Source organism: Carassius carassius, chromosome 20 (genome assembly GCF_963082965.1).
Source record: "Carassius carassius chromosome 20, fCarCar2.1, whole genome shotgun sequence".
NCBI lineage: Eukaryota > Metazoa > Chordata > Actinopteri > Cypriniformes > Cyprinidae > Carassius > Carassius carassius.
Window position 1 is genome coordinate 15,583,370 of NC_081774.1, and position 23,998 is coordinate 15,607,367.

General features: G+C 40.8%; 1 long non-coding RNA gene and 1 pseudogene across 1 annotated transcript; one reads left to right on the top strand and one right to left on the bottom strand.

Annotated features, from left to right (window-relative positions):
- Positions 1-8,246: 8,246 nt before the first annotated feature.
- LOC132095807 (uncharacterized) lies at positions 8,247-9,361 on the bottom strand. The gene is made up of 3 exons (XR_009422510.1): positions 9,156-9,361; positions 8,577-8,745; positions 8,247-8,468 (listed from the first exon to the last, which is right to left on the bottom strand). It is a non-coding gene; the product is annotated as an uncharacterized LOC132095807 (long non-coding RNA).
- A 3,888-nt stretch (positions 9,362-13,249) lies between these two features.
- Positions 13,250-18,856, top strand: LOC132096927 (UPF0489 protein C5orf22 homolog; annotated as a pseudogene).
- Positions 18,857-23,998: the final 5,142 nt, after the last annotated feature.

Here is a 23,998-nt window from a genome sequence, read left to right on the forward strand (position 1 = left end):
CATTTCCAGGAGGGCATGCTCTAAGCTGGTGTCGAATCACAACACAGGAACCGCTGGCCCAATCAGAACTTGTTACGTATATTTGAAGGAGGGACTTCATAGAACAAGGAAGTCATCAGCCCGTTTTTTTCATAGATAGTAAAAGAAATGGACACAGCGACCCCATTGGATTCAACGAAGACAACTGAAGTCAATTAGAAGCATGCATTTCCTGGGGGTCGGGCGTACTGCGCAGACTCAAACTGAGCTTGATAACGTAGATGTCACGTGAGCAACGTGTAAGTCTTCTAATCGCTGGGCCAAGAGAAATCGGAAAAACGGAAACGGGACCTTTAAGTATAGATCATGTTCCATGAAAGTATTTTATACATTTTCTACCATAAATATATCAAAACTTAATTTTTGATTAGTATTATGAATTGCTAAGAACTTCACTTGGACAGTTTTAAAGGCGGTTTTCTCCATTTTTATTTATTTTATTTTTTCCCCCACCCTCAGATTCCAGATTTTCAAATAATTGTATCTCAGCCAAATATTGTCATATCGTAACAAACCATACCTCAATGGAAAGTTTTTTTTTCTATTTTTTCTATAATGACCCTTATGACAGTTTTTTTTTTTTTTTATGGGTTAAAAACTATATTCAAGTACTTTAAACATGCTTTAGTATGTTAGTCAATGCATCACAATAAGTATAAATTAATGCATTACAGAAGATTACACGTGAACTATTTAAAGTAAACTTTTAAATTGACATTGTTACAAAGTGCACTTTTTAAAAATTTACTTTAGTGTGTTTAAAAATCTACTTAATCAAGTACATTTAAGTGACCCTTTATTTCATGACATAATCTGCAAGTGCAGTTTTTTAAAAAGATACTTTTTTTAAGTTTTGAAGTTCACTACAAGTGTGCGTTCAATACAGTTAAGTGCACCTCTTTTTAACAAGGAAATAATCTCCATGTACATTGATTTTGATATTGATTTTAAGCAAGCAATTGCAAGTTTATTTGCAAACATTTGTTAATCAGAGATGTTGGTCAATTTCCCATAACAAACTCATTCTCTGCAGAGTGTTTTACATTATCTGACTGCTTCCCTAAAATCAGGAATATCAGCTGGGTGGCGGCAAAACTGCTTGACATAGTCATTAAGTCTGAGATTTACTTACTGCCTTAAGATGTAATTCACACCACACTGATTGCTTCTTGTTTTGTTGTCGCTGAAGTATTTGTAAATTTGATTTCTTTCACTCCTGTAAAAGCAATTTTATATTGTACTCAAATAAACTGTGTAGAAAGTCAGAAAATTACTTTTGGAATGCACTGATATTGTATGTGTTTATGCAACAAGATACGTCTGTGTTCATTCTGAACATGCTGATGTTTAATTGCTTGATTGAAAAAAAAATATCGCTGTCTTTTAAAACACATATCTTAAAAAAAAGAGAGAGAGATAAATGCAGTCCTGTCAGGCAAGAAATTGCCTGTGGAAAATAAGCAACTGGAAAAGAAGGGCAATTAACACAGAAGTGAGAGCACTGGCCATTAATAAAGGCCACCATAAGTCATGCCTGGAGTCTGCTAGAAACCATGAGAATGAATGGTCCATTGAAATTATGTAAGTGTGCATATGAAGTGTTGTTTTCCTATCTTCCCCCTTTCATTTTCGATCTTGTATGTGTCTCTCAAGACCCTTCCTGGTTGTGTAATGGCCTAATTGAATCCCTACCCTCAACATTATTGACTGTTTTCCTGCAAAATATGATTATGAAGTCTCACAGCAGTCAAAATTAAGTTCAGATGTTATTAAATGCAGATATTTATTTGAAAAAAAATAGTTTCCTTACCTCCTGAGACCCGAGAGTTTTCCTGGTGTGCATTTTATAATTGTTCTTGCTATTTGGGATATGTAGGGCCTGATAAGTATATAGGTTTTTGTACAGGAAGTAGTTTTTGCAGAAAAATATGTCCTCATATGAGTACAGTGGGTCTATCTTACTGTATGACACACATAGACTCCATTGGTACAAAAAGTTAATTTGACACATTTTCACAGTTTATTTGAAAATGTAAACATCCTTTGAACTGTGGCTTTTTTCCAAGTATAGGTCCTGCGGAACAAAAAGGGGGCGTTTCCCAATTTAGGGGTGTTTTCATACAGGAATTAGGCGTTTTTAACAATCCAATCAAAAAAGTACGGAAGCCCTGAAAAGCCACACATCATTATTTTTTTCTGTTGTGTTTTTCCGCGATCAATGATGTAAAAATAAAGAAATAAAAACGAATGCTGCATGTCATTTTTTCTTAAGTGCCTAAGTGCAGACTTATTGAAGCATTTTACTCAATGATACATCATTTAATTTACGAATACTTAGCTTAAAGGAAATGTGTGAGATAATTTTAAACCAATCAAACCTCAAATCAGTAACCGCTGAAAGGGAACTACGTTTCAGTATTATTGTACTTTAGTCAGACAAATAAAACATGTAAAAGGCTTTAAACTATTTACTGTGACAAAATTACAAATAAATAAATATCATTCAGCATAGTCTATTCAAAGAACTATTATCTTTAATTATTTATAACCATTTTTGGTCCATCATGCCTTAACAGTATATTGTTGCGCTTAAAAATATTTAAATAGCACAGAAAATGAGCAAAAGAGAGCGAGAGGATTATGTATTTAATTTTTATTTACAAACAAATGTCAAATTTTACATTGCCATGGGTGGCCAGTCCTCTGGCAAAATCATAAATACAGATGTTTGGCATGTGTTTCCAAGAGAACAACATGTCAGAAAAGTCTCTAGGACTTTCAGCACAGATAAGACATTTCACACTGTAAACCACACCACTAGGGCATAAAATGACTGCCCATCCACCTGAAAAGAATAGTTTATTTAGTAAATGGAATGGAACTTAATACCTTTCAGAATATGTGCTTTTTAACTCTGAGCACAACAAATACCTGATGCTCCCCAAACTTTCTGAAATATTTTGTCATATGCAGTTCTGGTTTGCATCTGTCCTCTCAGTCTGGATAGAAGATCAGTCTTTGATCCTTGAGTATCAACTCCACAGGCCTTGCAAAGTTTTCGAATGTCAGCAACCTGTTGTTGGAGCACAAATTTATTTGATACTAGCATTACAATTATCATTGCCACTTTGAAACTAGTTATTTGTATGTCAGTGCTAGGCATGACCTGAAGGTAACAACTAATTTAGACCTGTATGATAATGAATTTTTTGGTTTATCTTCTTGCCATCATTTTTTAATTGCAAAATGTAAGTTGAGTTGTTTAAGGTGTAAAATGCCTTTAGCTTCATTAATTCATCACTTAGTCTTTCCTCGGATATGTCTATTTCAGTAATGAGGTCTTGTGCACTTGTGCTCTGCACTTTTTGCCACTCTGTGTTTAACACAATTGGTGCCTTGCGTGTGTATCTGCCGATCCAGGGGGCCCAGTATTCAAAATTGGGTTTTATATTGTAAGGATTTCTGTCCCCAGCTAAGATCATACAGGAAACAAAGAAGCAATTCAAACTCATGAAATGGGACTTTTGCTTGGAAGGTTTTTTTTAGAAAAATAGTTCATGGTCATTTGCAATAAACTCTTTACCCTATTCTAAATAATGGCAACAAATATATTTTGCCTCATTCATCCAGCTGCACACAGCGGATCTGCGTGATGTGAAGAACTCAAAAGTATTCATAAGAGACTGAAGTTGTTTAAATTCTTGTTCATAATGTTTAATTAAAAAAGCTATAGTAATAAACTTACTTTTCAACAACCCAGAGGCAATCCTCTCCATTGAAAGAGTCTCCCAGAAGTCTTCTGAATTCACCTTACCATTGTAGGTTTCATGTGGTTCACTTATGTCACTGACTGGATAAAGAAAATAAATTACATTTACACAATTTAGCTGCAAACTAGAAAATGAAATAAATAAATAAACGTGTGACTTTTTACCTTGCATGCTGAACACTCCCTTTCTGTGTAAATCCATCACAACAACTGGAGGATGATCACCACATTTTAGACATGAAAAGTTATAATCATGGTGGGTCAGTGCCTCAAAATGTCAATATGCATGAAAAAACTCTGAGTCCTTTGGGTAAGGCACATGTGATGTCCTTTGCAAAATGGAACGCACTCTTCCAACTTACACATGAGCCTTAGTGGGAATAAACATAAGAACATGTATCAGTGTTAGTTCAGGATAAAGTATTTTCCATTTAACAAATAACTAATTTAAGAAACAAAACCTGCACAGAATTCCTTATGAAAATGCACAGAAAGACAGTTAGCAGTTGATCATCAAAATTGTGAAGCCATGCATCCAGTCCTGGTATCGGTAAAACATACCACAATTACTGCATTTCTTGCAATATGTGGATATTCCTGATGAGGTAAAAAAAAAAAAAAAAAAAACAGACATTAATAGGACATGTAAAATGATCACATGACAATTATAATGTACTGCATACTTTAATCTACACTGCCCCAAATACTGCAGCAAATGCAAACTAAATAAAAAAAAAATACTGCACAGTAACAAGAACCAAGGTCTTAATGAATATTCACATATATTGTATAATGAATATTCACATATATATGTAACAACTGACAAACCAACAATGCCTACCAGTCACTACACCAGTGAGCATTGCAACTTTAGCATTTCTGGTGATGGGGATAGGAGCACTGAGGCTAACAGGTCCGGGGCACTGAGAACAGAACTCCTCCTCAGGAATAAGATGTTTAGGAATATCTTCCTCCTTTACATCTTCGGTAAAAATATCTGATAGTGTCACAGTGTCTGGGTTGTGTTCCCTGGGTTTCCACTAGGTGTCCTCCCTTCCCACGGTGTCTGTCACCTTATCACTTCCTGTTCCCTTATTTGGTCACCTTCCTCTTTGTTGAGTAATTGATTGTTCCCCACCTGTCTCCTGTTCCCTCATTATCCTTCGGTGTATTTATACCCGGTCTGTCTGAGTCTGTGTTACGGAGTCCTTGTTTAATGTCCTATGATTATTCATGTCCGTTGCTTCTTGCCTTGCCTTGCCTTGCCTTGCCTTGCCTTGTCTTCGTGTCTCTGTGTCTTGTTTATGTTGGATTTGGATATTCTGGTTTTGACCCTGCCTGGACTGTTTACCCCTTTGGATTACCCTTTAAATAAATGACTTACCTGCAATTGGTTCCCTCTCCTGTGTTTCCTGTAACGCCGATCGTGACAGAAGGACTCCGTCACACAGGGAACCAGCGGTATGTCGTTTTTCCGTTCCCCAGCCAAGATGGCGGAGCGGCGAACCAAGTACCTTCGGTTGATCGCCCTCCGCCAAGAGGGCAATGAAGTGGGGGCCCTGGCTCAGGTGTTCTGGTCCCTGGCCGAGGGCATGGGCTACAACGATGCAGCCCTCAAGGACTATTTTAATGGCAGACTGGATGATCCAGTGTCTCAGGAGGAGATGGCGCAGTTAGAGACACTGGAATTCTGGGAATTTGTGCGCTACCTGCAGCATCGGCTTCGGTGGGATGCCCCAGCCACTTCTGTCTCTTCCGGCGGGGTGGTCGTCAGCCCAGCACCACTGCCCAGGATGGCAACCAGCCAAGCGCCACAACCCAAGATGGCCACCAGTCCAGCACCACTGCCCAGGATGGCTACCAGCCAAGCGCCACAGCACAAGATGGCCGCTAGTCCAGCGCCAATGCCCAAATTGGCCACCGGTCCAGCGCCACAGTACAAGATGGCCGCCAGCCCAGCGCCAATGCCCACTTTGGCCACCGGTTCAGCGCCACAGCCCAAGATGGCCGTCAACCTAGCGCCACAGCACAAGATGGCCGCTAACCCAGCGCCAATGCCCAAATTGGCCACCGGTCCAGCGCCACAGTACAAGATGGCCGCCAGTCCAGTGCCACAACCCCAGATGGCCGCCAGCCCAGCACCACAGTACAAGATGGCCACCTGTCCAGAGTCATGGCCCAAGATGGCTGCTTGCCCAGCGCCGCTGCACAGGATGAGAGTCTCAGCTGACCCTCCAGAGTCGAGTCAGGTGCCAGTGGACCCTCCAGAGTCGAGTCAGGTGCCAGTGGACCCTCCAGAGTCGAGTCAGGTGCCAGTGGACCCTCCTGAGTCGAGTCAGGTGCCAGTGAACTCTCCTGAGTTGAGTCAGGGCTAGTCACCGCTGATCCTCCAGAGTCAGGGCTAGTCACCGCTGATCCTCCAGAGTCAGGGCTGGTCACAGCTGATCCTCCAGAGTCAGGGCTGGTCACAGCTGATCCTCCAGAGATTAGGCTGGTCACCGCTGATCCTCCAGAGACTAGGCTGGTCACCGGTGATCTTCAAGGACTGAGTCAAGTCACCGGTGATCTTCAAGGACTGAGTCAAGCCACCGGTGATCTTCAAGGACTGAGTCAAGCCACCGGTGATCTTCAAGGACTGAGTCAAGTCACCGGTGATCTTCAAGGACTGAGTCAAGTCACCGGTGATCTTCATGAACAAAGGCAAGTCACCGGTGATCTTCATGAACAAAGGCAAGTCACCATTGATCTTCATGAGCAAATACAAGTCACCAATGATCTTCATGAGCAGTGTCAGGCCAGCACCAATCTTCTGGAATCCAGTAAGGACACCAGGGGATTACCAGAGTTTCGTCGTCCCGTTGGTCCAGCCGCACGGAGGTCTGCTCCGCCTTGGGGGGCTCTGGTCCTGATCACATGGCTGTGGTGGTCTTCTGCTCCGCCCTGGGGGCCTTCCGCCCTGACCACACGGTTGTGGGGGTCTTCCGCTCCGTCCTGGAGGACTCTGACTTCGTCCACAAGGACGTGGTGGTCTTCGGCTCCGCCCTGGGGGGCTTCCGTCCTGACTACACGGTTGTGGTGGTCTTCTGCTCCGCCCTGGGGGGCTCTCGCCCTGACTACACGGATGTGGTGGTCTTCTGCCCCGCCCTGGGGGGCTTCATGTTGTTGTTTTTGCTTTTTGTTTTTGTGTTCACTCCTGTCCCTGTTCCTTTCTGTTAGTCTGGTCCTCCATCCCTCCCCCTGAACCTCCTCCGGTCCTCCTCCCTCTTGGTCTCCCTGTTTTGTGTTTTCAATTCCGGTGCCTGTTCCCCATGTTTTTCTTTTCTGGCCCTCCGTCCCTCCCCCTGAGCCTCCACCTGTCCGCCTCCCTCCTGGTCTCTGTTTTGTGTCTGTCGTGGAGCGTCTCCGTAGAGGGGGGGTACTGTCACAGTGTCTGGGTTGTGTTCCCTGGGTTTCCACTAGGTGTCCTCCTTTCCCACGGTGTCTGTCACCTTATCACTTCCTGTTCCCTTATTTGGTCACCTTCCTCTTTGTTGAGTAATTGATTGTTCCCCACCTGTCTCCTGTTCCCTCATTATCCTTCGGTGTATTTATACCCGGTCTGTCTGAGTCTGTGTTACGGAGTCCTTGTTTAATGTTCTATGATTATTCATGTCCGTCGCGCCTTGCCTTGCCTTGCCTTGCCTTGCCTTGCCTTGCCTTGTCTTCGTGTCTTCGTGTCTTGTTTATGTTGGATTTGGATATTCTGGTTTTGACCCTGCCTGGACTGTTTACCCCTTTGGATTACCCTTTAAATAAATGACTTACCTGCAATTGGTTCCCTCTCCTGTGTTTCCTGTAACGCCGATCGTGACAGATAGTGTCTCAGGAAGTTTTTATTATAGTAAATATATTGTACCATCTGCTTCAGGCCTTCACCCTTTGGAGGATATTCCCACTGTTGGCCAGACATCATGACGTCCTCATGTTGTGATGGTTCACTCACTGCCTCGTTGTGAAGAGCTGCCGCTTCATTTGAAAGAGACACCATTTTCCAATACTCTTATGCAGGCATGATTTTCTACCTTTGAGACAAGGACAATGCCAAGTGTTTGTCTTGGAATTGTAATTAACCAAGACTCTGCCCAATCTACTGTAATGTGAAACCTTTGGCTCATAAACGGATATATAATACTTGTAGTCAGGGCCTCCAATAGTAACAAGGCTAGCAAAGGTGGCACCTTTACTTTTAGCCTGATCTCGCTGTTTAAGGTTTTTTTTAATTCAGACTTACTCCACAGTGAGGGCAACTCACAGTGATTTTCTTTCTTTTAATCACTAGTGGAACCGCTGATTCTACTGGATGAGCGACTGGTTGCTGTAAAGATGTTTCTTGTGCTGGACGAGTGACTGGTTGCTGTAAAGATGTTTCTTGTGCTGGACGAGCGACTGGTTGCTGTAAAGATGTTTCTTGTGCTGGACGAGCGACTGGTTGCTGTAAAGATGTTTCTTGTGCTGGACGAGCGACTGGTTGTAGATCAGCAGTAAAAGCAGATACAGGGTTTTTTTTTGCAAAGATGCTCTTTTAAGGCACCTTTATTTATGTAGGTCTGTGGACACTGACAGCAGTGAAAATGTTTGGCCTTTTGACCACAGCCAAGGCCACAGCTGTATATAACATAATCTAAAATGGAGGTAAAAAAAAAATTATTGTTAATACACGTTTAAACCTTTTACACGTTTAGATACATCTTTTATAGACATTTTTTTTAAGTGGTGCTTACACACTTACCTCCATGTTCAACAGATCTTAGTTTATGTCCAGCTATATGGGTCATTATTTGATGATACTGGCATGGCTTGTATGTGTCACATGAGCAGAAAGGGCATGTGAATAAATTAACATCTTCACGGCAGCGCTGTGGTTGAGGATCTTTACCTCTCCGCTGAACTGTTATGTGCTGAAATAGCACAAAGATAAAATATCCACACGTTTCTATTTAAGGCACATTCTTTCCACAACATTTTACTAAAACAATTTATAGCATTCTAAACTGACAAGATAACTACCTGGTTAAACTCGATTAACAATTGTAATTTAGTGAATTATTTAATTGAATTGATTCCTGAATTGACTAAAAATGTGTGACAGGAAAGTTAAGCAAGCTATCATTATCTACACTGGAGAGGTAAACCATGGTTTCACGGCTAAAGCAACACAGATAGGCCTATATCAGTGAGAATAGAACATGTAGGCTAATAATGCATGATCCTAGATTGTGACTAAAAGTAAATTGTTTGGAGCTTTTAATAACTTAGCTAGAAAAGTAACGCAAATTAATCAAAAACAAATTGGCAACAATACACTTACATTCATATGTAGGCGATCTCTCAGTGGCAGACGGTGCTTGTGCTTAATTTCCGCATCACTTGCTATACTTGGGTTGATGGGAAAAATGCATTTGGGAATCGCCCACTCAATTTGAGCAAATCAGAGAACGAGATGGAGAAACACCTATTTCAGTTTGAAGACGCCCAAAAATTGGGAAAAGCCTCTTTTTGTTCCGCAGAGACCTCCTTCTCCTTTTTTCTAACTAGCTGCCTCTATCTTTCCAGCCTGTCTGGAATAGCCCCTATTGGCTGGTGTGAAATGCTGCAAAGCAGTTTCGTTCACTTTGCAAGCACAGATGCACATTGCATGTCATGCATTGCACACGGGATTTCCCAGTGCAGCCTTGTGCTCTGCATTCATGCATTTCATTCATAAGTTATGCTATGTCCTCGGTAGAGGACATCGGGACTCAATTTCTTTAAAAAAAATGAAAAGACATAAATGAAGATGCATATGCAAAATCAATAGATTTTTTAAATCACCGATACATTTTTAGTTTTCCATTTTTTTTTCTTTACCAAACTTTGTATAAAGATGATTCTCAACTATGTTAGAACAGAATGATTCAGTATACCATTTTTCTTTCTGCAAAATGTGTGTAAAATTACCATTAATGGGTTTTCTCATTATATACAATGTATCTATAAACTAAATCTAATTTGCATATTAATTTGTTTTTGGGGCAACATGTAATGAAAAAAGAAGTGTAATAATGGGAGTAATAATTGACAAGATTTTCATAATAATATATAATATTTCATAGAATATTGAAATATAATTTCTTTCTCTATTCATTTGTTATGTCTCCAAAAATGCGTAATAAACATGCTTTTTGTCCCGGTGTCCTTATGTCAGGACATGTATGAAATCAATATCCTGTTTAGTAACAGAAAGTCATATATTGATTTGAAACCCCATAACATTTTCCTGAGATGTTGATTTATGACACATAATTTAAAAATTAGACAGATTTAAATGATAACTACAAAAAATTATCATATTTCCATAAGAGTGTCACTAAATTAATTTCAGACAGTTTGATGACCAAGGAGAGGGAGTGGTCATGTGAAACATCCAATCATTTGGTATCTCTGAAAAGCCCTGAATGTGCTCTGTACAGGACATCCAGACTTAAAACTGTGGCATGAACAGTCTCGGAGAAATTCACAAAAATATAATGTCCTCATATAAGGCCGCAGGGTCTTAAGGGTAAGTAAAAAGAAGATCTAGAAGATGTGTGTTCTACTCAAGGTAAAACCTATGGGTAAAACATGGAACAGAAGGACGGGTCTGGTATTGCACCATAGATGGGATTTTATTGCGTAATAGGCTAAACCAAAACATGAAACTCTTGTAAAAACTGGAGTCTGATGAAAGAGAACTAGAGTCAAGATCTATTCAAGACACTTGCATTGAATGGCTTACATTTGACTGGGTATACTCTATTGAAAAACTTTTTTTACCCTTTGTTATGTGCAGTATTACCCACACATTCTGCACATTCATGTTTATTATATATTTCTTTATCCTTTATTTCTTACATTTGCTGACTGTGCCTGCAATGACTTTAACTGCACAAAAAGACAAATGGTTCAATGGCATTTGCAAAAACTTTATTTGACTGCCTTGATTGACATGCAAGTTTGTATACAGTATGACTGTGAGTGTGTTGGACTTACAGCCTAAATGTTGCATGATTGTGTTACTGAAGAAGGAAAAATACTTGAAGGGTTCAACATTTAGAGATATAACCAGAACAATGTGTGATAATTCAAGGGAGTGAAGTGAATACTTCCTGAAGGCACTATACATTTCAAACTATAACTTAAACTTCAGCTCACGGACTGGCAGTTCGCTAGCGTGGAGTAAAATTTGCTAATGCAATATTGATATGAAACTGACAGGGGCCAATGCAAGAGCTGTCTGGAGATCCTTACAAATGCTTCACTGGAGTTGTCATAACCTTCTGAAGACCTCCTGAAGAGTTTTGTGACCTCAGACCTTTAAACCTATCTATATTTTTTTTCTTGCTATATTTTAGTTGGACAAGCACATAGTAATAGCAGTGTTAAATCTCCTTCATTTGTAAACTATGTGATTGAGTCTAACTACAAATATGACTCATTAAATATATTCAGAGACATTCAAATCAAAGGATAGGCTACTTTAACAATGATGACTAAATTCTGTCCGAAAAAAAATAGTATGAAAGCTTTTTTTCTGGGGCAGTACTTTTAGAAGGCTACATTAGTATGTTTTAAGGGTACTGCCCCAGTGACACGCTGTTGTACTCCTAAAGATATTTTTTTACATAATGAATTTATTAATTTATTTGCACTTATGCTTTGATTAATATCCATTAATGCCTTTTTTAATATTTGAAATATGTGAAGGACTCTGCATTCTGCCATTATGGTATAATATTACACAACATCACAATATTTAGGGGAAAAACATTTGTTGTTTATTTTGTCATTAAACAAATGAAATGAACTGTAAATAATAGTTGCCACTATCTAATATTTCTGATTTACTGCAATATGAGGATAAATTGGTATCCCCTACCAGTTAATACTTTGTTCCTTTCTTTTCAGATGTTTGCAATTTTATCACAAAACAATTACATAATTCAAATCAGAAAACTTTATACGGAAAATAAATTTAGCCTACATTACTGTCATGGCCAAAAGTTTTGGTAGTGACATAAATTTAGTTTTCTCCTATGCCCCGCCTTTCTGAAATGCAACAATTTTTACAAAGCTTATCGGTTTGAAAAGCGAGGTGCATGCTGATTGGCCAGCTATCCAGTGTGTTGTGATAGGCCAAATATATCAAGCATGTGATGGAAATGTTACACCCCTTACCAGTACTCTGATGCTGTGTCCCTGTGCGACGAGACAAAACCAATAAAACCCATTAGAAATTAGCCATTTGTAGCATCTAGTGGGGAGATAATTACTGATTATAATGTCTTACACTGTCTTTTTATGCATTTCATCGTACCGTGTCAGCATAAAACCATGTCTGCATTTGTGATCAGAGAAACGACAACAAACGCTACTCTACACTGCTCAAAACTCACATTTGATAATCAGTGGTAAAGTAGTTTCTCTTTCACAATGAAACACATATCGTCTCCAAGACATGGTGGTGGTGCAATAATAATCCAGCAAGAATAAAAGTTATGCCATTTTTCTTTGCGTAAACATCTGGGCGGTGTTATGAAAATCTTCCCACACAGTGACATGTACAGTAGACATGTGGGGGCGTGTTAGAACGAGGCATTTTTGAGGGCGTGGATGAGTCTTAACTTTTATAAAGAACATCTCTTTGGGTTTGAGACTTTAGTCTTTGCAACTTTAGGGATCTTTATCTATTCACGCACAGTTTGTAACACTCCAAAGAGAAAGGAAAAGTTGAAATCGCATCATATGACCCCTTTGAAAGACAGCTCATGCTGTTGAGAATAAAGCCCACTGATATTTGTTCACACCATTAAGTGCAACAGTGAGTAAGGGCTGACATGTTTTTGTTTGCTCTTGCAGTGAGCTGAGCGTTGAGAATTGGATTATGCCAATGGTCTATGCTGGACACGTATCCCACGTAGCCTGGCTGCATCCATACTGGGCTCAGCAGATCAAAGAAGGACAGCATTCTATGTGTGTGGGGAAAGATTCATCCACGACCACCATCAGGTCAGGTGCAGCATATCAGCATGTAACCATGAGATGGCAGCAGACGTTCATTTACTATTTATAAGGATGAGCCCTCCACCCTGTCAGGAAACATTGTGCTGTTAAAATCACTTTCTCTTAACAGTGTCACCAGCACAGATGATTACTTTTTGAGCAACGCTCTATACGTTTCACTGGATCAGCTGGAAAACCCAAATTTGATTGGATCCCGTTGACGGTTCACAGAAACTGACACCTGGAAACGTGCAACGTGGTGATAAAAATAGCTAAATCAGTTGAAAAGAAGACGATGTGCAGTAGAAAAGGTACACCCTGTGCCCTTCCTCTTCTCAACCGCTTGATGGCGGCACTGCGTCAGGAAATGGCAGTCACACAAACATGAAAAATGATGAGGGATCAACAAATTGAATCATTGCATTTAGCAGTTGTAGAGCAGTCTGACCATTTCATACTTGACATTGACTTGCAATTTGTTATTCTCCTGTAAGAACCTTTTCAAGTTGATGTACACACGGGTAGGCTGAATCAAGCAGATCCATCATTATAGTCCTTTATGTTTCCTAAATGATAGCAATTACTTCTCCATGTTGTACTTTCTCACACCTCCATTTTAGTAATATATAAAAAGCTTTATATACAAATGGAAGATATTTATTATTTCTTTTTCTCCAGAGCTCATAAATTGTTTTATATGTATTTGCATCTATATACATTGTCTATTTGCCACTGTTGTTGTCTTGCAGGAAGAGTACGCTCTCCTGTAAGAGTTATATAGCTTTAGCAGGCCACAGCAGGATTCAGATGAGGTAACAATCCTAATCAAATGTACCATAAACTAATCATTAGATATTCATTCAGTCATAGCAACAGGCATGTTACTAAAGACCATCAGAGGGTGAAGCTAAATCTTTTCTTACAAGAAGCTAACGCTGATCTTGTGTCTGTTAATTTCTTCTTCTTTTTTTGTCCTTTTTTGTTTTTGTTTTTGTTTTTAACAGTGACAACAACAACTGTTCAACAGATTTCCAAGAAATGTTTCATTCAACTGATGTGTGCTAAAAATATATATTAGCTGCTGCAACAGCTTTTATCAAAATCAGACATTTTCACATTTGATTGCTGATATTGAGACTACTTGTGGAAATGTATTACATCTTTCTGCTTAAAATAATTTTAATTGCTAATTATTTTATTAGCATGACAATGTAAATGAAAAGTTCAATTCAGAGATAAACTTAAATTACCCAGAGTTGTCAAAATCACAAATGTGATCTACCGTTCAAGTTTGTGGTTGGCTATATTTGATTCTCTTATGCCTTCCAAGGCTGCATATTTGTGATCAAAATTACTGTAAATAATAATAATAATAATAATAATAATAATAATAAATATTTAATTTTGAATAATGTTGTAATATCATTAAATAATGTTTTAATTTAAAACAACTGTTTTCCAATTGAAATTGTTTTCTATTTTAAAATATCTATATATTTAAAAAAAAAAAGGAAAGTAATTCAGTCATGGCAGAGCTGAATTTTCGGCAATCATTACTCCAGTTTTCAGTGTCACATGATTCTTTATAAGTCCAGAAACATTTTTTTATTGTAGAATTTTTTCATAATATTATAAATATCTTTACAGTCATTTTTCATCTATTAAATGTGTCCTTGAGAGGAAGAAAAAAACAGTATGTTTATGTATGTTTTATATTCAGTAAAACACAAAACCTTGTTTATTCCAAGGTTTAAATGCTATCCCATATATATTCAATGTGGTCTTAGGCTTTTGAACATCAGTGCATTTTGTTGTATACAGGACACACAGAAGGCACATTTCCCTGGTGGCAGAAAAGTTTCATGTGCTGTTTTTTCAGAAGCAGCTTTTAGATTGTGTAGAGAGACACACTCACCAGCTTGAAGACCTGGAAGCTGCATTTGCTGAACTGATGATGATGGTCAGGAAACTGTTGAACATGTAGCAGCAAACCCAGGGTACGCATTACTGCTGTCACAGGGATAAGACGGTAGAGCCACAGGCTCTGTGCTTTTTGATTATAACTCCATATCAGCGCACCATTGGGCTCGATTGATTGTTTTAGGCAGTATGCATTTGAATAAGCAGGACATGACCCAGCCTCATGTATAGATTTTTTACCCCTCTCTTTCTTTGTAGAAATCTCTTGTCAGGCTTGTACACAGCCTCAAGAATCGAACTCAAGTCACCAGACTATGAAATGGTAAAGTTATGTGTTGAAGTGTCTTACATCTAGTGGTGGGCAGAGCAAGGCTTAATGAAACACTGAAACAGTCGAAGCAAATGTGCCGAGGTTTCGAAACAGGTCTCTACGGTGACAGTTAGTGGTCATTTTCAAGTATTGCTCTGAAACAGCATTGACTACGAATCAGTTAAGCGAATGAATGAATTATAATGTATATGTTGTGTATTATTACACCATGTGGGCTGGGGGCGTGGTTAGTGTGCATGATTGACATGTTGTCCGAACCTGTCACTTTAGGTATGAACCCAGAGTGTAGCATCAATATAATTATAATAAATATTTGAAATTGTATACTCAGCACTGTCAGGTTTGTTCCCAACCCTGTCGATCAAAATCAGATTCGGATCTCGAAACACTTTGCTTTGATTCGACTTATTCATGTGACATGGGTGTTTCGAATCACACTTCAGAGCAGTGTTTCGAAACAACTGCGCTTTGGGATCTCTACACTGTCGTAACGTCAGTTTCGCGTCAGCCATCCCTACTGTCATCCCAGATATTTTGTAGTATACAATGACGCATGTAGAAAACCAATATCAGTAATTTCTTTATCTTCTAATTTTACCTACATATTCTTGTAATAAACTCCTTTAACATAATGAAAACAGTTGGCAGAGGACATTATAATTGAAACTTTAACCTTCTATTTTACTGTAGATTACACATTGACTTTTCAGAAATGTGGCTCATATCCGTTCTTGTCATGTTGTTTCTGCTTGGGGTCAACTTTAAATTGAACAAATACAAAAACAATAAAATAACTAAAATAATCATCTGCCAGGAGTGTATTGCTGTAATGTGAACTCTTGTTAGCAAATCTCTTTATTCGTGTTTAATATTTCTGAGTCATCTCAGACCCCAAACATTAGCCATATTTTTATGGAAGATGCCAGAAGCGTGTGTGTATGTGAATTAAGTAAAATAGCCAATAACATGCCAATGTAATTTAGATCTAATGAATGTAATTCAAGACATGATCTCTAAAAACAAGTCTTGCATCTTAAAGTAAATCTTGTTTCAAAGATGTTTAGATGTTGTTTTTCTGCAAAACAATAAGAAATACTAATTAAAAATGTTTTGCAGTGATGAGGAAATATAATGAAATAACAACCTGTTACTTAATGTCAAGTATAATTTTCGAGTTATTGAGAGCCTCCAAGCAGACCATGAAGGATAAAAAAATTGCCTTCCTTGGCTTGTAGTGCTGAGGCATGTCTGTCCGCACCACAGACTGATATATCTGTGCCTGTGTTGTTGAGTCTAGATACATCAAGCAGGCTTGACCTGTGATTACTCCGAGCTCCCTCACCACATCGGCCGTGAAGAGGAGATCCAGCAAATGATCACGGCTGGGCAGCTGTTCCCAGAAAAAAGCATGCCCAAACCCACCATAGTGACTATATCCATGTACATCAGTCATTAGAGCATATGGACGTCTGTTCTGTGTCTCCTTGTGAAAAGTACATTGGGTCCTTTAATCTTTTGCTTATGATTACATTCTCTAAAGTTAAAAACATTTGGTGGTTTTTTTTTTTTTCAAAGAGAAGCATCCTATTTCTTGTTTTCTTTTTGGTCTGCATTAATTAGCATTGCAATTTATGACATAAGATGACATAAGATGATAAGATTATGATTGTTTGTAGGCTGGTTGTTGACCCAAAAGCAGATGCCTTGAATCTGTGCCGCTGAGACAGATGGTGTTATGTGAGACTTGTGCCTCGGTGATCTGTTAGCATGCTTTTTAATGAGCATAGACTCAACATCACACTCATCAGTCACTCGCTTATCTCTATGAGTCAGGGGGAGCTCGGCCCTTCATGGTCCATGGGAATATGTTTTTAGTCTTTTAATACTAAGTTATCTGACTGATGGGGCATCACACCACGGCTGACATGCACCATTTGTAAAACAAATGTGTGTTCAGAATCAAAAATACTTAAAACAAAAATTATTATTATTATTATTATTATTATTATTGATTTACTAACATCGCCAGGGGCATATATTTACTTCAAAAGTGTGGGGTCAGTAAAAAAAATAATGTTGAAAAAAGTATCTTAAGCTTACAAAGGCTCTACTTCATCGTGTGTGTGTGTGTGTGTGTGTGTGTGTGTGTGTGTGTGTGTGTGTGTGTGTGTGTGTGTGTGTGTGTGTGTGTGTGTGTGTGTGTGTGTGTGTGTGTGTGTGTGTGTGTGTGTGTGTGTGTAGCTTAACAATGTATTAGGCATATAATAGGAATAACAATAAGAAGTTTGTTCCGCAGCTGGCCTGGACTAACAGTATTGGTGATTACCAAAATCTTTAGTTGTTGTTGTTTTCTGTAATGGTTAATCCACACCAGTATGTGTATGCTCTTTAGTCACAATACAGTTTCTAATGCTAAAATATAATAATTGCTGGGATTTAATGGAGATGGATCAAAGTTAGATTCAGTATATATTCACAGTTAGATCGCACAAAGTTTCATCAAAAACAAACCTTTGGTAACAACTAAACTATTTGGAAGTCAGTTACAACAGAGACTGTGGAAAAGTACATACAAACAATGCAAGCAAGAATGCAAGCTGTTATCAAGGCCAAAGGAGGCCATGCACAATAAAAATATATACATTTTTGTATTATTATGTGTGAATAAAGACTATTTACTTGTTTCAGTTTGGTATTTCCCTTATAAATGACAAAACAATTTTAAGATTTAAAAAGTTAAGTTTTTGACAAATTGTTTTATTTGTATATAAAATACAGTATATATTAGTATTATTTATGTTTATTTTTTGTGGAAATATTGATAGTCTTTCATTTTTTCAGGATTCTTTGAATAGAAAATTCAAAAGAAAACTTTTTTTTGCTGTCGCTTTTCAATCAATTTAATGCGTCCTTGCTGATAATAAAAAATGTAACCGGGTGTAATGGAAGAAATATACACTGTAAGCAAACTAGGCTTTTTGAAATCGGGGTTTTATTCTGACTGCTGTTTAAAGTAAGTGACAGCGGTCAATGGGAGCACAATTCAACAGATAAAAGTCTTAATTAAGAAATAAAGTTTGCCTTGTTCAAAAAGATTTCACAAGGGGAAAAAAAATATTTCACTAATTAAACAAAAAAACAGAAATCATGGAAACAGTTTACAGTAAATTTGAGGATGACATATAATCAAATGTCACAAAAAACAAAACTCAAGTTCAACCTGTAGATCAATGCACTTATCCACAGAATATTCAAACTAACAGATCAGATGTAAATCGATTTCTCCAAACAAAAATTTTTTCAATCTAATTGGAATACGATAACACAAACTGGAATACGGCAGTGGCCAATCCTTTACCAATCACCACAAGGTTCACTCGTCACTTTTATATTTTATATATATATATATATATATATATATATATAGATAGATAGATAGATAGATAGATAGATAGATAGATACTGAAATTTTGAGTGTGTGTATATGTCATTTCACATATGTTGTAAATGTATGTATAAGATTGAAATAAGATTAAGATAATATGAGAGACCAGATTTAAATGTTTCTTAAATTTCTATTTATCCTTGTCAGATGCGGTTTGGAGGAGTAATGCCCAGCGGAGCAAGTGGATTTCATCTAGAACAGTGTGCTGAACATTCTAGAGTCCCTCTTTGGCTGCTTAGATGTTCACAAAGAGTATGAATCAATATCATCAGAGAGCACATCACAGGCCCCATGAGGAGGGAGGTTAAATTCAGCAGCAGCTGTGGCGTGTTCTTTATCAGTGGCTGCTTTCAGAGGGTGGATGTTGCTAAGCTTTTAAAATCCTGCTGTGATTTGCCATGTACTCTTTCACTGCGTGCATTAAGTGCATATGTAACAATCAGATTGAGATGCATAGATGAGAATGTAAAGGGAAAAAAGTTTTCAATTTAAGAGATTTTTTTCTATGTATGTATTTTTGCAGAGCATGTATGCAAAATAACAGATTCTGAAACACTGGGTAATATTTTTTCTGTATTGTCACCAATATGATGCTTTATTAACAAAGTAAAGTATAAACCCTAAGACTTTCATATAAATTCTGTGCAGCAGTCATTCATCCCTTTTTTCTTGAATGATGCATACTTCATTCTGGGAATAGCAGATACATTGATAAAAGACAGCACATTTCCCCTCTTCCTGTGTGTCCCCTGGCTATCTTTGTCTGAAACCTGAGGTGTTTACCAATTCATGTGAGCTTTGTACTAGGCACCCTGCTTTATTGCTCTGCGCCTGCAGACTATAAGACTGCCCTCAATATGCCTGACCTGACTTTAAATTTCAATGCATGAAAAAACAACTTTGAACGACACTGACGAAGCAAATAAATGCAGTAAAAAAATAAATAAATAAAAATAAAAACCATAATTTAAGTAAGGGATGAGATGCATAAGAAATTAATCCTACACACAAGAGCACTTTAAGGACAAAACCTTATTAATGTCTTGAAGTACAACATCTGAACTATGTTTTGATGTGTGGTAACCATATTATAAGCGGAATAATTGACGGTTTGTTGAATCATTAGATGACTGTGCATACCCGAGGTGTGGTGTAGCCACGATGTGATGTGGAGTCTCCATCGTCAAATGCTATTTTCATAAAGACATTCAGACAGGTATGGAGAATAAAGGATGACAAATTTCATTTTTGTCTGAACTATCTCTTTAAACTGTTAGCAGGCAATTGTTATATGTGATTTTTTTCACCAGTGTTGGGATTGTAGTGAAAAAAAAGAACAAAAAAATTAACATATTACTCATTATCTTTGAAAATAAATATTACTTTACTTATTACTTTCTGACTTATTACTTTCACTTTGGGGAACGTCCCTGACGAGACCGACTCTGAATATCGTGTGCAATCTGTCCAACGGAAGGGCGTGACGTCACGTGCGGGGTGACGTAGCGACCAGGAAGCTATAAAAGCACGTGCCATGCAGCTGGCTTCAGCTTCGCGTCTGTCAGCAAGCGCTCTGTGTGTGCATGTCAAAAGTCTGTCCCGTTGGTCCTATTTATTGTTGTCTGTCTCTTAAGCATTAAAAAGATCGCTAGAACAGCTCAATATGCCTAAAGTTAAGGCTAAGACCAAACATATTAAGGGCGATTCCAAGCCACGTTACAGATTGTGTGTTCCTCCCTCCCTGTGGGGATACACACAATTTGTGCGTGGCTTGCCTGGGATCGAAGCACGCTGAGTCGGCTCTCGAGGGGGCCGACTGTCCGCATTGTGAACGATTGCCAATACGGACGATTCGATCCCGGAGGGCTCTCTTCGAGGAGGGAGCCTTCACCAGCGTTCCCCGCTGTGCTTTTCTGCCGAGGCAGAATGGCTGCTGCACTCGTGGGGTTCGCAGGTGGATCTGTCAGAGGGAATGGAGACGGGTCAGTCCTTATCTCCTTCCTCATCTGCCAGATCCGGCGCCCAAACCCTGGGTTCGGAAGCACGCTCGTCGGTTTCTTCCCCCCAGGGTGAGGGATCAGCTCTTCACCTCTCTTCCTCTGAGGAGGTCGATGTGGAGACTGTTGCTGGGGATTTGCCACCCCTGTCGCCCCAATATGAGGAGCTTTTGGAGGTGGTTACACGTGCAGTTGATAGATTAAAAATCGAATGGCCTGCTGAAAAACATTCTGAGCCGCAAAGCAAGTTAGATGAACACTTTCTGCGGCCGAGGCAACCACCTCCACGTCGGAGCCTACCATTTTTTCCCGATCTCCACGACGAAATATCGAGATCGTGGAATCATCCATATTCGACCTGCCTCTTCGGCCCCGATTCACTATACTATGGCAACGTGATGGGGCTGGGAGAGCGTGGTTATAGAGCGGTGCCACGGGTCGAACAGATGCTCGCGGGCTATCTGTCGCCCGGGTCGGCATCGTCTCTAAAGGCTCCGATGTTGCCCACCAAGCCTGTTAGAGTTACATCATCGCTGGTGGGCAAAGGTTATGTGGCAGCAGGTCAGGCTGGGGCTTGCCTTCACACTATGGCAGTCCTACAAGCATATCAGGCCGGCCTGCTGGGAGATATCGACGAGGGGGAGGGGATCAAGTCTGAAGATATTGAAGAACTTAGAAAGACCGATGATCTCTCCCTCCGCGCCACTAAAGAGACCGCTCGCGCGATTGGGCGGTCTATGGCAGCCTTAGTGGCCGCGAAGAGGCATTTATGGCTGACCCTGTCAGAAATCAGAGAAAGAGACAGGGTCTGCCTCCTGGACGCCCCGCTTCAGCCTTCTGGCCTGTTTGGCGACACAGTCAATACTGTCGTCGACAGGTTCCAGGAGGCACGGAAGCAGGCGGCGGCGTTCCAGAATTTCCTCCCTCGTCGCTCTCGTGGTGCATCTGGGCGGGAGATGACCACGCCACATGCCGGCTCCTCATATAGGGAAGCGCCAAAACAGAGTGTCGCCGCTCGTGTTCCCCCACGTCGGGAACGGAGGGCCTCAACGACGCTCTGAGTCGGGGACTTCCAAATCCAAGCCCGATTTAAGAACAGTTATCGAGGCCCGGAAGTCCTCGACAAAGAGATCCTGACGCCAGTGGCACAGGGATCCAGAGGGTAGCCCCTACTGGGGTAGAGCACGGTCCACCTCATTATACGGTGCCCACCTCACCTCAGTGCCCTCGGGAGGTCAGTCTGCCAACCCTGCCAGAGTTTCAGGGCACAGCGGCCTCCAGCGAGCGCCGCTCCCAGTTATTTCCGCCCATGAGCGTAGCGGCCTCTTACACCAGAGGTCAGTCTCGAGAGACTGATTCCCTTAGTAGATTATTTAGCAGCGTGGAAACTACTGCCAAATGTATCTCATTGGGTCCTGCGTACAATAGAAAAAGGCTACTGCATTCAGTTCGGTCATGAACATGGTTATGGAACAAGAAGTGAATACCCTATTAAGGAAGGAGGCCATCGAGGTGGTCCCTCCTCTAGACAAGGAATCCGGGTTTTACAGCCGGTATTTCATAGTTCCAAAGAAGGATGGGGGGTTGCGTCCGATCTTAGATTTACGTAACCTGAACCGCTCAGTTATGCCACTGAAGTTCAAAATGCTCACTGTCAAGCAGGTTGTAGCTCAAATCAGATCCGAGGACTGGTTTGTCACAATAGATCTCAAAGACGCATACTTCCACATATCCATCCTTCCACAACACAGGAGGTTTCTGAGGTTCCCTTTCGGGGGCAAAGCTTATCAATATCAAGTACTTCCATTGCGGCTCTGGTATCCCTCCGGATGCAGGGCATCCACATTCTAAATTATATCGACGATTGGTTGATTCTAGCTCAATCAGAGCAGATGGCGGTTCGACATTGAGATGTCATTCTCACACATATGGGGGAGCTGGGTTTGAGACTAAACGCCAAGAAGAGTGTACTTTCTTCAGTTCAGAGAACCACCTATCTAGGCTTAGTGTGGAATTCGACCACGATGCAGGCACGTCTGTCTCCTGCTCGGATGGAGTCGATCCTCACATCAGTCAAGAGAGTCAAAGAAGGCCAGTCACTCACTGTCAAACAATTTCAGAGATTGTTAGGTCTGATGGCAGCTGCGTCCAACGTGATACCTTTTGGCCTGCTGTACATGAGACCCCTGCAGTGGTGGCTCAAGCCCAAGGGCTTTTCCCCAAGGGGGAATCCACTTTGAGTTATCAAGGTCACGCGGCGATGCCTTCGGGCCTTAGACATGTGGAAGAAACCTTGGTTCTTGAATCAGGGCCCGGTGCTGGGAGCTCTTTGTCGCCGTGTAACGCTAGCGACAGACGCGTCCCTCACCGGTTGGGGTGCGGTCATGAGTGGCCACCCTGCCCGCGGTCTGTGGAGTTTTCGCCATCTGACATGGCACATCAATTGCCTAGAGATGCTAGCAGTATATAGAGCATTGAAATATTTCCTCCCAGACCTGAGAGGTCACCATGTGTTGGTGCGCACCAACAACACATCAGTGGTCTCTTATATCAATCCCCAGGGGGGTCTGCGTTCACGCCCCTTGTACAAGCTGGCACACCAGATCCTTCTGTGGTCCCAGGGCAAACTCCTCTCGCTCAGAGCAGTGTATATTCCTGGGAGATTGAATGTGGGAGCAGACATACTGTCGAGGCAGGGGCCGAGGCCCGGGGAATGGAAACTTCACCCCGAGGTGGTGAAGCAGATATGGAGAGTGTTTGGCACAGCCCAGGTGGACTTCTTTGCGACTCAGGAGACATTGCAATGTCCCCTCTGGTTCTCTCTAGTTCATCCAGCTCCTCTGGGACTGGACACTATGGTACAGACCTGGCCGAGGCTTCGTCTGTACACATTTCTCGCTCTGCTCCCGGGAGTTCTGGCGAGAGTACGCCGGGACGGGGTCCGTCTGTTATTAGTAGCCCCGTCCTTGCCGGGCCGATTATGGTTCACAGATTTAGTCTTGCTCCTCGACGGCTATCCATGGGAGATACCGATCAGGACAGACCTACTCTCACAGGCGCAGGGCATGATAATTCACCCTCGCCCAGAGCTGTGGAAACTGTGGGTGTGGCCCCTGAGGGGGCACAGCTCATAGAATCCGGTCTCTCAACTGAGGTTGTTGAGACCCTCCTCCAGTCCAGAGCTCCCTCCACGGGGAAACTGTACGCCCTGAGGTGGAAACTCTTCACCTCATGGTGCAGAGACCGCCAGCTTGACCTTGTTAACTGCCCAGTTGGTACAGCTCTGGAGTTTCTACAAGCTAGGCTCTCTGCAGGGTTAACCCACTCCTCCTTAAAGGTGTACGTGGTGGCCATAGCTGCTTACCATGTCCCTTTCAATGATCAGTCAGTGGGTAGACACCCCCTAGTAACACGTTTCCTCCGCGGTGCGCTGAAGCTGA